Source organism: Myodes glareolus, chromosome 22, assembly GCF_982192425.1.
Source record: "Myodes glareolus chromosome 22, mMyoGla1.1, whole genome shotgun sequence".
NCBI classification, from domain to species: Eukaryota; Metazoa; Chordata; class Mammalia; order Rodentia; family Cricetidae; genus Myodes; species Myodes glareolus.
This window is the reverse complement of record NC_142047.1, coordinates 19,684,582-19,699,236: the sequence shown is the minus strand read 5'-3', so window position 1 is coordinate 19,699,236 and position 14,655 is coordinate 19,684,582.

The following is a 14,655-nucleotide window of genomic DNA, read 5'->3' as shown; positions in this document are numbered from 1 at the left end:
GGTGATGCACAGATTAATGGAGATGGATTAAATTAAGATGTAAGAGTTAGTCAATAAGAAGCTAGAGCTAATGGGCCAAGCAGTGAGTTAAATAATACAGTTTCTGTGTGATTATTTTGGGGCTAAGTGGCCAGGAACCAACAAGCAGCCTCCTTACTACATGTACTTTTGTGTCTGGAGACTGAGAACATGTGCAGGGATAGAACTTTGGTGATCAGTGAAGCTTTACTTAATTGTTCATACCTTGTTAGGCCATAATGCCCCTTCGTAGATCTTTAAGAAGCACTATTTGCTTGTGTGATAGGCATTGCTCGTTTTTGACAATAGACAATGACTATTTTAAGTATCTATTTCAGAGTTCTTTCCAATGGAACCATTGACATAAATATCCACCATTTAACCAAAATTTGTCAATTTTTCAGCTTTCATACACCAAACTCAACAATATCTAGATTCCTTGAAGACCCCTTTCATCCATGCGCTTTATTCTGATCCGCCTTTCCCCGAGCATTAACCAAAGTCTTGCCTTTAAAACACTTGCATCCCCCTTTCACTCACAGTCGGCATCTAGGTGGTGCACAGTCACACCTAGGTGTCTACTAAAAGTCCATGGAAACAGTCAGTTGTCTAGGCACTGGGCAGCCACAGTGGGATCTGCTGTGACTGACAAGACTCCCCTCCCTGGATCTTGTTGGAAGCTTCTGACCTGACATCTGTACACACCTGATGTAACCCACCTGTGTTCAGCAGGTGAACCCTTCTTTGTACTGGACCAGCCTGCTATCACTCCACAGCATCTGTATTATTTCTCTGTTTCTCTAGCACAGTAGATGTTAGTGCTATTTCTGTAACGGAGTTGTACCCTGATTCCATGCCACAGACAACAGACATTGTCTCCATCATCATTTTTCTTTTTTTAAACAGGGTCTTACTTTGTAGTCCTGGCTGGCCTGGAACTCCATGTATGACTTGGCTGGCTTTGAAATCACAAGTTCCACCAGGTTCTGCTTCAGGAGTGCTGGGGTTAAAGGTGTGGCATATATGGCTATATTGCTTTTAGTCATTATCAGTATCTGGCCGAATAATTGAATATCCCCAGCCGTTTCACACTAAGCACAACTACAGAGGAATCTTGGCCTTGGTCTCGAAATTACTCAAATGAAGATTAAATCCACTGTCTTTGGCTACTTTATCTATATTCTCCTATTTGTGCTGCTTGGGTTTCTGCAACTGCTGGGATCAGTTCAGGTCTTCTCTAGTATAGATCTGACTTGACTTCTCTCTCTCTCTCTCTCTCTCTCTCTCTCTCTCTCTCTCTCTCTCTCTCTGTTCCTATACAGCTACTTTTCAAGAGCTGTTGACAGCAGTCATCAAAGCAGTATCTCCAGTGAGGGCAAGAATTCTGTTTATCTGGTTCCCGTGATTCCTAGTACCCAGAAGTCTGCACAGGAGGCCCCTGCCAAATATGTGTGGTGTGAACGGATGACTCTAACCTGACTTACACATTTGGAAGAATGCTGACTATGTGAAAATGCCCCCTGCAGGAACCAGACCCACTTTCAGCTCATGGGTCAGTTTTGCTTCCCGTGGCCTCGCTTTTCCTAAGGGACTATGTAACTGTTTACATCCTAACCTTCTCTGCATCATTCCTTGGACATGGGACTCTTTCTATAAATACTGTCTCAACCTCAGGTTCAGTAGGAAGACCAAACTGAGGCTCGTAGAGACCTGGATCCCCTAAATGTGTGTTTACTGCCCCTCATGTTCCCCTCATCATTGCTGTGGAGCAGAATAAATGAAGTCGTTACAGTACATGTTTGATCCCAAACCCCATTTGCATTCTGAAACAAAGCACAAGTCTATGCTTCATTGTGATTCTATAATAGGAAGTGAAGGACTGTAGCTTATGTTACTTGGAGTTGATTTAAATTTTTATGAACTTGATACCTCTGAAAGGCAATAATCAAAATGAAGCCACGGTAATTATTTCCATTTGAAAACACCAGAATGAGACCTCATTACATTCTGGTGAGTGACTCAAGAGCAGGACAGGCCCGTGGAACATTGGCTCCATCTTGAAAATAAATTTCTTAAAATATTCAGCGAAGTCATGGAAAGAAGTCCCAAGCCAGAGGTGATGATTTTCAATCAATAGTCCACATTCTTTTAATTAAGGATGTCTTAGGATTGTGGCTTGTGCTGGGACATGCATATGTATCTATCATAAACAAGATGTATTTTTTCAGAAATGGATTTGGGTTTTGGCACCAACTTGATAGGGAGATCAAAGCGCTAGTTAGCATCAGAAGGGTTTAGATACATTTGTCATAGGCAGCTGTTATGTTAATCTCATTTATGCCGTTGTCAGCCGATGGGCTCTGATGAGCCAGCTGAGTGGGAAAATCATTATTCTATCCCTATTGTGATAAGTGTTATTTATTACTGTCAAATGGTATTAGTGTTTGATTCAAAGATGGGGAGTGGGCACCATCTACATGAAGTTCATCCATTCATGGTCATCCACAACAAAAGCAATCGCTGAATTCCAGCCAAACGAACTTCATTTCTGGGTGAAAAAAGAATAATGGATTTAATTTGCATATGTTTTAAAAGGGTAATGAAGTAATATGATGTTTATCTTGGTTGAAGAGTGGTAATTTTCCTTGGCGGGACTCCAACCTTGTTGGAGCCATTGTGAGGCATTTATGTTGGGTTGGTATGGAGGGACTTTTCAGAGCAGCAGGTGCACAGGGGATGGGGTGTGGGGGGCCAGATGATTTATTCATTAGGCCAAAAATGAGCAATCTGGACATCTATTTCTTCTTCATCTTCCTCAGAAATGTCCTTGTGACTAAATCCCCTCTCCTTCCCCCTAGGATGCTGATAGCCCTGAATTTTCACATTCTTTTTGTGGCCTTTGACAGTTTAATTATATGAAATTCCTAACCTGTCACTCTCTTCATTTCTGCCTTCCTTTTGTTGTGATTGGATTTGCTGTTTTCTCTCCATCGACACTGCTATCTGATGTTTTGGAATGGGGTATTGCTTTCCAGTTGTGGTTGAGCTAGGAGACCGTTCAGGGTGGTAACCGGCAGCCGCACGCTTTTTCTTAAGCATTTTGTTCAATTAACTGCTCAGCTGAGCTCACGTGGTTTCACATGATTCCCCTCTGTTTGGAGGCTCACAGAGAGCTGTCCCCCTTCCATCCAGCTGCATTGGTTAGCGCTGCTTTGGGTTATTTTTCTTGTGTTAAAAATACAGATAACCTAATTATAGCGCCTCCCTGTTCCCAAATGCTTCACTTAATGACTCATTAGTGCAGTGAGAACATTTTCCATCGCTTCCCAAATAATATCTTGTTCCTAAGGACTTCATCTTCTTTTTTCGTTTTTGCTCTGAAAAAAATAAATAGCTTGACTCAACATATTCAGGAACCTTTGGATTTTGCTGATTGTCTACATTTCTGGAAGGAGCCGGTCACTTTTCAGGACTTAGCTTCCGTCTTCTTCTAGAGTTGATAAAAATGGGGCTAGATGCCCTGGTTAAGTGGGAGCAAGCTATGGGTCAGAGGTCTGAGTAGATCCTTTGTATTAGTTACTGATGTGAGAAAGACTGGGACCAAAAGCAACTCGAGGCAGTAAGAGTTTATTTTACCTTACATGTCCTGTTCGCAGTGCACCCTGAAGAGAAGCCGGGGCAGGAACTAAAGCAGGCATCTGGAGGCAGGAATTGAACCCGAGGCCACAGAAGAATGCTTCTTACTGGCTTGTTCTCCATGGATTTCTCAGCCTGCTTTCTTCACCACCTGCCCAGGGATGGTGCTGCCCACAGTGGGCTGGATCTTCCCACATCAATCTTTAATCAAGAAAATGCTCCCTAGACTTGTCCACAGACTAGTGTTATGAAAGGTGTTTTGCCTATAGAGGGCCCTTCTTCCCAAGTGCCTCTAGCTTGTACTGAGGTAACAAAAAGCTAGTCAGGACATCCTTGAATCTAAAATGGCCTTCCTTCTCACCTTGTACTGATGGCATCGTCACAGGAATTCAGAACCTTCCATTCTGTGACCTAACCTGCCATCTATCCTGAGGTCAGTGTAATGCCTGATACAGCATTTATTCTTTTATTGATGGACCTCAGAAAGCTTAGAGTCCAGTTGCCGGTGTTGATAAACTTACCCTGCAAAGGGCTAGACAGTAGCTAAGGTTTTGTGAGCCAGATGGCCTCTGGTGGGATTATTCAAGTTCTGACATTGAATGTAAATGTTGCCAGACCTATACATGAGTAAATCTGAAGCCAAGATCTGAACTTTACATGAGCTTCGCAGGCCATGAAATACTATTTTTCTTTTTCATTTTCCCCCAGCCAATTAAAAATATAAAGCATATTCCTACTTCCCAGTCCGTACAGATACAGTGCGCTGGGCTTGGTCTGAGATTCCCTCAGGGCTCTGAAGTTCTCACCTCTCTGGCTTCACTCCCTGATCTTGCTGGCATTCACTGCCCTGTAACCTCTTGCTCTATCTTCTGCTCAGTGCACACTCTGGATCCCTTCTCACCTCTGGTCCTGTATCTTGCCGTCCCTTCTTCCCAGATTTCTTTTTATCCCCCCAGATTTCCTTCTCCTAATTTATTTGGGTCCCAAGGAAAAGGCTCCCTCTTCCTGAAGTACTTTCTTCACACTGCCCTCTGCATCTGTGGACTGTAAGATCACCATGTCCTTATAAATATTTGCTTCTGAATAAAAGTTTGTCTTCTGGACTGTAAAGTCCTTGAGAGCGGAACAATTTGCTTTCTTCCTGAGTTTGGCTCTTCAGTGATTAGTATTGCCGCGGGTATGTGTAGAAGGTCAGTAATGGCTTTCAGACTAAAGGGGGCCATGATATGAGGGAGTGGGATATCAAGGAATGTCAACCAGAAGATGTAACATGACGGCCGGCTTGTTGGGGTATCTTTTCCCACCCGGTACCCCACAGCTGGCAAGTCCCAGAGAAAATCAATCACACACAGGACTCCATAAGGTTATAAACTGATTGGCCCATTAGGTCAGGCTCCTTATTAGCTCTTATAACTTATGTTACCCCATTATCCTTATCTACATTAGCCACATAGCTCCGTACCTTTCTCAGCTGGGCAAGTTACATGCTGCCTCTTCAGTGGTCTGCGCAGGAGTGGTAGAGGAACCTTCCTGCTTCCCAGAATTCTCCTGTTCTCATTGCATCACCTCTACTTCCTGTCTGGTTTTCCCGCCTATACTTCCTGCCTGGCCAATCAGCGTTTTATTAAAATATGATTGACAGAATACAGACAATTCTCCCGCATCAAGAAGATATGTCCTGGCATTCTGGAAGAAATTTTGTTACTACCCTTCTAAAAATCAGCGCCAACCAGTAAGAGAATAAAACAAACACAAACAGCCGGGCCACAGCTACCACATTGGGCCGCAAAGGGTTCATGGCCGTGAGTACACCTAGGTGTGTAGGCATCTTCACAGAGAATGTAGTCTTTGCACTGAGAGCTGAGTCTGTAGAGAAGACAGAGGAAGACTGACCCCAGTACAGGGCTTGGGGTGCAGGAGCACGGTCCAGGGGACAATGATTTCAGAGGATTCTTATGGTGGCTTCGTTTAAGTGTGGATCACTTCCTGTTGCTGTCACTTGGGGGATGTGAGCCTAAGAACGCGAATGTTTGTAGGAAGCAGGTGACAGATGGGCATGTTAAACGCTTCGTCCAGTTTCTCTAGCAAAGAGCCCCAACCCACCCAAAGATCAGATCCTAAGAGCTTCACCCAGCAGGGGAGTCAGCGGGCTGTAGGAACAAAAGGGCAGGCTTGGCAAACCTTTCTTCCTGTGAGTCTGCCTTGAATGGGATCTGTGCTGGGCATTTGGACTTGCCACCTGTCCTGCCGCACGCTGATGTCTCAAGACATGATGCTCCCTCAGACTTTGTGTAAGATGCTTCCCACTCCTTTGGGGACAGCACCTCATTGTGGAGCCTTTGTGGGGCTTGAACCTTCAATCATTCAGCCTCTGCCTCCCAGGTAGAGATGAAATGTTTTTTTTAAATCATGCTGTATGTCCTTCCTTATCCATGGGATGTCTGTAGGGAAAGGAAGGTAAGCTGGTGGGTGAAGTGGACGCTGTGGTGTTTAGGACAAACTAGAGAGTGCTCACTATCTGGTAAGACGCTAAAGTTCACTGTTACTCAGTTTCCCTCTCAAGGAGGAAAGAAGGCTCTGAGTTGGCAAACTCACAGTGTTTTTTTGTTTGTTTGTTTGGTTGGTTGGTTGGGTTTTTTTTGCTGCTGCTGTTGTTTTAGTGTTTGTTTGTTTGAAATTTTTGAAGAAATGGAAAACCTGGAGTTTGAAACATTAGCACCAAATTAAAATCTTGGAAATTTGTAAAGCGGCAGAGGAGGACCTGATCTGACCTGTACCCTCCGCTTTTGCTTCCTTGGCCTAACCAGCTCCTCTTCCTCTAAGAGAATTTGCTTAAGGGACACTTCTTTCTCGTATACCCCCTACACATTGTGAATCACGTGACTATCCACATGGGGGCTGTAATTCAGATTGGATTCCTCAGAGACCCCGACCATATCATTTATCCCCGGTAGACAGGAATTAGAAACAGACGGCTTAGCCCATACTGTTTGGACGCCGTGCTCAGCAGAAGTGCATGGAACTCATTACTGCAGTAGCTGAGTGCATGGTGTTGTCAAGGAAACGTTACAGCATTCTCTTGCATGGATCTTGGCTTGTTTTCAGAAAACCTGACTTCTGAGCAACCCCGTGTGGGCATGTACATGCGTGTTCATGCACATGAGCACATGCATGGTTTTTACATTGCACCTTAGGGAGATCCTCTCTTCATTTACAGTGGGTGAACCCCTTTCTACTGATATTTACCTATTTGCTTTCTTTCATTTTCCCCTTCATCAGGTTGATTTCATTTTATCCCATTGTAGGACAAATGTTTTCAAAAGGAACCGTCTGTCTGCCTTTTAACAAGATGCAAATGAATAAACACCTATCATGTTTAACTTGATGTTTGGCATAGGCTGTCCTCTGGTGAATTAGTTATGGGGATGGGAAAGAGTGGTCATATAATCTTCTGTCTTTATTTTTGCTTCATGCTATGCCTTCTGTAATGTCTAGGGATAAATACCCAGTAACTATACACAAAGGATGAATAGACAACAGAATATTGGCCATGTCAATAGACTTAGCAAACTAAAACATTAAAAGTGTCAAACAAATTGATGAAGTAAGCTACAGGTTTTACTTTTGAAAATGAAGACTGGTATTTGAGATTTTAGCTTCTCTCCTCTATAATTTTGTCGCTAGGGTTCCATCCTGGAGCAATTAATGAGAATATCTTTAAGGAGGCTAGAACTGCATCATATTATAACTAACACTTCTAAGATTCATCTTACAACTTGTGATTTTAATTTTGGTGAAAACGTATTTAAAATTATCTCTTTTATTAAACATAATAAAAGTTGATGATATTCTAATAGCGTTAGACAGTTTTGGTAGTCACCGAGGTTGGTAGGAAAAGACTATTCAAGCTAAGAAAATAGTGTATCATTTGTGAAAGAAGTTTCTGGGGAGCTTTGAGAAGCCGAGGATTCCATTCATCTCACACACTGCATTATCCCTCACACCAGTGGGCAATTTAGACGACATTCTTCGTGTTGGATATGTTAATATGCAATTAATGAGGGAAATCAAGGGCATTTTAACAGAAGGAAGGAGAAAGATAGATCACTTCACTACTAATTGTTGTCTACAATTCCAGGCAAGGCAATACAGGCTCTGAAATGTCCTGTGTGCCCCCCTGCTCCCCAGAACTTGGGAGATGACATAATTGGTGTAACTAGGTCATTGCATTTACAGGCTGCATGAAAGACTGAGTGGGACAGAGAGTTAGACTGGGAGAGTGAGGGACAGAGAGCCCAGGAGGAGACTGTGAGGCCTCCAGCTCTCCGAATGTGTTTATCCCCAGATGATATGGCAGTGATCTCAGCCTGACTGCCTTTGTGGCCCTAATATCCCATGGAGATGGCATTATACAAGGGAAACACCACGGTCCATTCATGTATGTTTTCCACTTGATAAATATTTATTAACGTCTACTAGATGCTAATCACGAAGAACACAATACTAAATTTTCATAAAAAATTATCAATGATAAAAAGTTTTGGCCTCAATATGTGACTCAGTGGTAGAATGTCGGTTTGTGTACAAGTTCTGGGTTGGGTCCCAGCATCACAAAAAACAAAATGAAAAAATCAGAAACCCTAATAGAATCAATATACATCTTAAGCCCAGCATGCCCGAACATACCTGCAACCTTAGTCCTAGGAAGCTGAAGCAGGACATCAAGAGCTCTGTGGCCAGTCTGGTCTACATATTGACTTTGGAGCCCGTCACAAGCAAAACACAACTAAAACCAAAACATTAGGGATGAAGACATTTGGCCAGCTTGTCACTGCAGCCCTTGAGGTAGTGCATGTTGTTTAGTCCTTACCCTGTCCTAGCACCTCTGGGAATAACAGCAAGGGGCCCATAGAAGCCTGGATTGCAGAAAATGCAAGACTGGCGTGGGTTGGATGCACACCATCTTCAGAGGGAAGAAATTCTCGTAGCTTCCTGAGATGACCCCTTCTTTGCACACAGGTATTTATATTTCCGTCTTTCTCTATCACCTACCTGCTCCTAAGTTTTTTATTTAAGTAGTCGCTATGATTTTTAATCCTGGGATTATTACTCCTTCTGACATATAGATTTTGGCTAGTTTGTTTTCAGCACTGATGTTGGAACTCAGGGTATGTATATATTCAAAGCCCTCTGTCACTGAACAGTATTGCTACCCATCAGAGTTTTTGAGATAGAGCCTTGCTATGTGTCCCAGACTGGTTTTGAACTTATTGCGATGGTTTGGGCTGGCCTCAAACTCATGACGTCACGTCCTATGGTCTCCCCAGTGCTATGATTATAAATGTGTGTCACCACATCACACTCTTTATGATGCTCTTTGATGATATTTATTCTTGAAATCGGGAAAAAATGTTATCTACAAAAATTCACTTGCGGTTATTCTCATGAGATTCTAGACTTTCTCTAAAATTCCCTGTTGTGTTCCTGGTTCACTCCCTGCACAGTTTTCTTCCTTCCCTTTTCTCTCTACAGTCAAATGTGTTTCTTTTATAGTTCTTAACTCTTTTTTTTATACAGTAAAATGAGTGTGTCTCTTCAAACAAACGCAAAGGTGATGCGATCCCTATGTATCTGTTACCGAGTTTGATGACGATCACCTTCACCGTCATTTTCACTTCTCCCGGATGTGTTTGATTCTGTCTTCTCTCTGTGCCCAACCCTTCCCAGTTTCGCTCCCCACTGTCTTTCACTGAGCACTGACCACTCCTCCAGGCACCTGCCAGTTCAACCACACATTCATATTAATATTTTTCTTTTCTGAGTTTAGCTTTTATTGTTTCCTTGTGATTGCCCATCCTTAAACTCTCTTTCTGTGTGTTCTGTAATCCTGAAATGTTTCTATTTGAACAATGACTGCCTAAACTCACAAGCATTTCCGTAAATGAGTCGACTTTGAGATGCTCCCGTCTCCACATTAGGATTCTAATCAGCGCTCTAATGAACGGGTGCAGAAATGAGCCTGTTTGCAAATTGCTATCTTAGGCTTGTGCTTGTTTAACAAAAAGCTTTACCTAAAAGCAGGGCTTAAAATACTGAAGACGATAAAGCCTCCTCCATCCTTGAACATGTCTTGTTCTTTAAGAGAGCTTAGGGAAACATCTCCTCTTTGTTGACAGGTTAAGTTTAAAATAATAAAGCACAGCTTATATCATCCCACAAAGCCGTCTTGCTCTCAACACAGTGTTTTAAACTCACTTGCTCAGGCTTTAAAATTATCCCGAGTTAGAAACGACAACTGTGAGCCGCAGTTACTCCTCAAAGGCATTGGCTTTGGTCCTGCCTACTTAATTGGGCTCCGTCGAGTTCAGTTTCCTGTGACGTTTCCGTCCTACAGCTGTCAACCCAAAGAAAGAATTAATATCAATAATCCAGCGATCGGATTTAATCTGTAAGATTAGTCATCAGCTAAGCTGCAGAGACGCTGGCTGGAAAGCAAACCCTTGTCGATTTTATGTTCTCACGCGATAGCGCAAGGCGCCTATTCATGCAGATGTGTAAAATCACACATTCACCTGTATTTTATTGCGTGCTTTGTGTTTTAGCAAACAATGTAAACCATTGTGCTAAAAGGAGGCTCCCTTCTCCCCAATGGCGTCTTGTCGACTCTTATTTCATTTCTCACTTATCCAAAGCTGCCTTAGCTGCTACTGAGTTTGGTCCTTAGAGGCTTCCATTTTTGTACGTTTGTTTTAACAAGCATTGATTGATATGCTGTTTTCTCAATTACTAAGGCATTGCTTTCTTTACTGTAGAGATTGAGAGATAAAGACAGACGGGGAGAGAGCTGGAAACTGAAACCTCTGAGCCTGGTCTTTTACAGCGGCTCTTTTTCTGCTGACTCAGGCCCTACGTACGCTGTGCGTTCATAGTTTAGCAGACGAGCAGGAAGAAACAGAGAACATCTTCATCCTTGGGCTGTTGCACGGCCTTCGTGGCAAGTGATGTTTAGTACCTAGCTTTGCGGCAAAGGAAACAATTTGGCCGGGTGTCAGGTAGACCAAGGTTTCCAAAGAGATACTCTTTAGGACATTTGTTGAGATGCACTGTGTACAAAATCATCTGCTCCTCAGACATGTTTCTGGAGATTGTGCAAAATCCATTTTTTAAGGGTCATAACACAGATCAGAATTTTAGTGGTTCGGAGAAATCCTGAGATGAGAAAAAAAGCTCAGTATGACTTCATTTAACTCAACAGATTGTCCATTTTGCACATAACACAAACGCATTGGGAACAGGGAACAAGGGACATGTTACTTTAAGTGACTATCCATTCTCAGTGACTTTGATTAACAAAACGTACTTCATTATCTTAAGTGAGCCAGGATATAGAATAATGCTCAGATATTACCTCTCACCTCTCATAACTCACAGCCAAGGAAAGCTTGTTTCAAGAAGGCAGACATCCATACTCATTAGCCCATTCATTGACTTGTTCTTTCAATAACCATTTATTAACATTCTAACTTTGGCCTGGGCCAAGGGTAGACATTGCTGAGATGATGGAAACCAGAATCAGAAGTCCCAAGGATAGATCCCCAAAGAAGCAACCTGTGGTCTGAATCCTAGAGGGTAGTGGGGTGTGCAGACGTTTAGCAGATGGGATGGAGCTGGCTACAGGAGGGCCTTGTAACGAAAGCAGCTGCTTTTGCAGAATGGTAGAAGAGTAAGAACACGGCAAACTTAGGGGTGACAGGTGACTCCAAATGCCATTTGTCACCATGAACTGTTTATCGTCTCTGTTATGCGTGTGTGATCTTGTCATTGGGCTCCCATATTAGCACAGAGCTCTTGTCCTAGGAATCCCATAGGCTCTTGGCAAATGAATGACAAATCGTCCTACATTCCCACAATCCACTGTGCTTGAGGCCGGATGAAGCAGCAGGTGGACGGATGGATCACGAGGGCCTTTGGCTAATAGTAGGACACTTACTGGTGGGCAGTGGTGAACCACTGAGGGGAAGAAGGCAGGGGGTTGATGTGGACAGATCCGAAGTCCAAGGTTATGAGGAGACGGTGGAGTTTTGACCCTGGGAAGGAGACTGTTGCAGGGATACAAGGAGCTGCCTGAGGTGTCGATAGCTGGAGAGGAGATAACGATGGTGGAGAGATGAACTCTGGGGATGAGTTACAGTGTGGAAAGGTAGTAGTGGGAGAGAAGGGTCCAGATTGGAAGGATGCCTATGTTTCTGATTCAAAAAGTTGAAAAGACCTTCATTACAGATTCTTCAAATATATATAAAACAGAGAGACCAGTATAGCATGCCCTCATATTGTTATACCTCAGTTATTATACACACACATATATACACACACGCACACATATACACATACTACTCACACATATACACATACATGCAGTACACACACACACACACACACACACACACACACACACACACACACACATTCGCTTTCATTAGTCCTTGGGTCCTGCATGGAATACTTCCATGCAGATAGCAGATCTCCCATTGTTTCTTCAAAGATCCTGAAGTAGCTATCTGTAAGAGAAAATAAATTTTAAAATACAGACCTGTAACATCCTCAACATACCTAAAAGTTAACTTTAATTCCTAAGGACCACCCTGAATAGTCATTCAAAGAGTCTCAAGACAGCTTTCTGAGGCTGACTTGTTCAGATTGGGCTAGAAGCAAATTCCACACACTGCATCTGTTGTTATGGCCCTAGCTCCTGTGATTGTGCCCCGGTGGTACCATCTATCACGGCCTGCTAACAAATTGGTAGTTAGGTCCTGATGTCACCGTCTCCCTAGAAGAGGAAATCTCTAATGAGACGGAGCTTACTGGAGAACACCAGACAGCCAATGCTGCGGTTGACGGCAAATACGCAGGAGTGGGTAAGGGCCTTGGTAAGTGTGTTAATTTTGTACACAGTGGTTCTTTGTGGGTGCGTTTGTTTCCCCTATGGTGCACCGCTGTTATCATCTTTAGGTAAATGCTTTGGGAGAAATGGAATGCAGACCATCCAAGCGCTTTGGAAAGCCGCCTGGGTCTACATCTTTATTGGATCCGTGAAAGACTTGTGCCTTTCAACAGGCATGCTTGCTCATCCTCTATAGGGGCACGAAGGAGATCCGTGCCTTGGGGACACTAAGGATGAAGCACGGCCTTCTAAATCAGGTGTTGGAAACAACCCCCCACCCCATGCAATAAGAGATGATTAGTCCATGTGACTTGTTCCTTGTGACTGGATTGATGGAGAAGAATTTTTTTTATCACCAGAGGGCCCTAGTCCATGGTAAGTTCAGCCTTTTCCTGCTCTATGCACACAACACATCCAGAAGGCCCTAAGTAGATAAACCTCCTCCATCATGAACTTCCTGGCTTCCAGAAACGTGAAGGAAATAGTGCTAGTCCAGTGTTCATAAATGCCCCAGTCTGGCAGAGTAACAGAAAATAAAATAGCACGGGACCTTGGAGGGTGACAGAGTTGAGTCAGAGTTCCACGTAATGGAGGGAAGGCAGCTTAAGGGGTGAGTTTGTCATTATGTAAGAACCCCAGTTTCCCTACTGTCATAAGGACAGTAAGAGGACTTAGCAGCCACCTTTGAAGAACCAGCATAGACGATGTAACTGTGCCTTCCTGTTTGGGTACTGTTTGTCCCCTCAGAGACTGTTACACTGAAACGAGCACACAGCTCCTGCTGTTTGTCTGCTTCCCGTCCGCACATAGTTTGGTTTCATCTGAAGGGTCTTTCCAGAGAGGGAATTGAGCAGCTCGGCTATTGTAGATCCGCCACTTCCATCATGAGACCCAAGGAAACCCTTGACTTATCTGGAAGAACCTCATTTTCATTTAACCAACACTTTTATAAAACTTACTTTCCCCAGACCCCTTTCTAAATGTTGTCTAGAGTAGCTTGTTTTAGCAACCGTTTAGATGAGCTTCCACACTTATCTCCATTTTACAGACGAGTAAACTGAGGCAAAGAGAGATCAAGTGACTTGCTCGAGGAAGGCTGTTAAGTTGCAGAGGGTTTGAACCTGCCTGCCTGGGAGTGTGCTTGAAGATACCACAGTCGCTAGGAGCATGAAGTCTGCCATGGAGTTAAGTGTGTCATCTGGGATATGACCGTGGTTGAGTCCTGGTTTTTTCACTCCATTACGGTAGAATAAGAACAGGCCATTTGACTTCTTGGAGTGCCGGTTTCCTTCTGTGTAAACTGGGGATTACAACACCCGTCTCACCAAGTTGTTGAGAGGATGTGGTGGGATCTTTATCAAAAGCACCTGGCAGAGTTCCTGAGGCGCAATAAATCCTTCAGAAGGATGGTTGCTCTGACCGACCGAGGCATCCTTCTGAAGAAAGCTGATGACACGGGACATGGCAGGCAGGGCCAGGCACCTGCCTCATTTCTTGGCTCAGTTGGGTGAGTGCAGTTGGCCTGTCCACAGAATAATTTACAATACCGATCTTCACTATTCTCTCATTCTTTTTAGCCCAGTAGGGACCCAGACAAAAAAGGGTCTGGCTAACAGTGTAATCCCACTTGTGCCAGGAGAAAGAAATGCTTTCACACACAGTGCCCCGGGGGGTGAGTCAATGGCCATCACCTGAAGAACCAGTCATGGACTAACTCTTTCCACCTCTGCCCCTTTAGGCGTCACTTTGGTGGCAGAAGCGTTTACACTACTCAAATCAGCACAAGCTAGAAGCTAGGCCTTGTCTTTACTTCCCCGGAGAGGTGACTGTCATTCACCACTGAGTAGGACATTGTTGTCGCTGTTCACTGGGTAGGTGCTCTGGGATGGCTGGTATTAATTGTCAATTTCACAGAATCTAGGGACTCCCTGGGAGACGGACCTTTAGGCAGACCTGTGGGGGATTATCTCTTTTGCCATTTAATTGAGGTGGGAAGAACTGTCCACTGTGTGTGGGGCCTCGCCGCAGGCTGAGTGACTCTGGCCTGGATGCGATGGAGA